The following is a 1882-nucleotide window of genomic DNA, read 5'->3' on the forward strand; positions in this document are numbered from 1 at the left end:
ATCATATCAATAGATGCAGAAAAAGCCTTTGACAAGATACAGCGTCCATTTATGATCAAAACACTTAACAAAATCGGTATAGAAGGAAAGTACCTTAACATAATAAAGGCCATATATGACAAACTCTCAGCCAACATTATACTTAATGGTGAAAAACTATAAACCTTCCCTCTAAGATCAGGAACAAGGCAAGTCTGTCTATCTATCGCCACTGTTATTCAATATGACATTGGAGGTCCTGGTGAGTGCAATCAGGCAAGAGAAAGATATAAAAGGCATCCAAATAGGAAACGAAGAAGTCACTATTTGCAGATGACATGATTCTCTATACAGAAAACCCTAAAGACTCCACAGGAACACTACTAGAAACAATAAGCAAATACAGTAAAGTCTCTGGATACAAAGTCAAAGTGCAAAAATCCATAGCGTTTCTATACTCTAATAACGAAGTGTCAGAAAAAGAAGTGGAAAAAGTAATTCCTTTTGCATTTGCAACCAAAACAATAAAACACCTAGGAACAAATTTAACGAAACGTGAAGGACCTGTGTAATGAAAACTATAATACCTTGTTAAAAGAAATCGAAGAAGATACAAAGAAATGGAAAGATATTCCGTGTTCTTGGATTGGAAGAATCAACATAGTCAAAATGACCTTATTACCTAAAGCATTATACCGATTTAATTTAATCCCCATCAAAACCCCATCGGCACTTTTTAAAGAAATAGAACTGAATATCATCAGATTTGTATGAAAGCACAAAAGACCCCAAATTGCCAAAGCCATCCGAGAAAAAAGAACGAGGCTGGAGGCAGCACTCTGCCAGACTTCAAATTATACTACAAAGCGACAATAATCAAAACGGCATGGTATTGGAAGCAAAACAGACACACGGACCAGAGGAACAGAACTGAGAGTCCAGAAATAAATCCATGTTTATATGGGCAAATAATTTTCGACAAAAAAGCCTAAGACATACAGCGGAGAAAGGAAAGCCTTTTTAATAAGTGGTGCTGGGAAAACTGGAAAGCCACCTGCAAAATAATGAAACTGGACTGTTGTCTATCACCACACACCAAAATTAACTCAAAATGGATTAAGGACCTGATTATAAGACCTGAAACAATAAAATGCATAGAAGAAGACATAGGAACTAAACTCAAGGACCTTGGACTTAAAGAGGATTTTATGAATTTGACCTCAATGGCAAGGGAAGTAAAAGCAAAAATAAATGAATGGGACTATATAAACTAAAAAGCTTCTGCTCAGCAAAAGAAACCATCCTCAAGGTAAAGAGACAACCGTCTGCATGGGAAAATATATTTGCAAGCAACGCCTCCAATAAGGGCCTAATATCCAAAATATACAAAGAACTCATATGACTCAATAACAAAAAAAAAAAAATGATCCAATCAAAAATGGGCAGAGGACCTAAACAGACACTTCTTCCTAGAGGACATACAAATGGCCGACAAATATATGGAAAGATGCTCGACATCGCTAGCTATTAGGGAAATGCAAATCAAAACCACAGTGAGATGCCATCTCACACCTGTTAGAATAGCTGTAATCAACAGGACAAATAATAGCAAGTGTTGGAGAGGGTGTGGAGAACTAGGAACCCTCATACACTGCTTGTGGGACTGCAAATTGGTACGGCCACTGTGGAAAACAGTATGGAGGTTCTTCAAAAACCTAAGAATTGATCTACCACATGATCCAGCAATCCCTCTACTGAGTATTTACCTCAAAGACTTGAAAACTCATATCTGAAAAGATATTTGCACACCGATGTTCATAGCAGCACTGTTCACAGTGGCCAGGACATGGAAGCAACCGAAGTGTCCTATGATAGATGATTGGCTAAAGAAGCAGTGGTACAT

Source organism: Pteropus vampyrus, unplaced genomic scaffold (genome assembly GCF_000151845.1).
Source record: "Pteropus vampyrus isolate Shadow unplaced genomic scaffold, Pvam_2.0 Scaffold79, whole genome shotgun sequence".
NCBI classification, from domain to species: domain Eukaryota; kingdom Metazoa; phylum Chordata; class Mammalia; order Chiroptera; family Pteropodidae; genus Pteropus; species Pteropus vampyrus.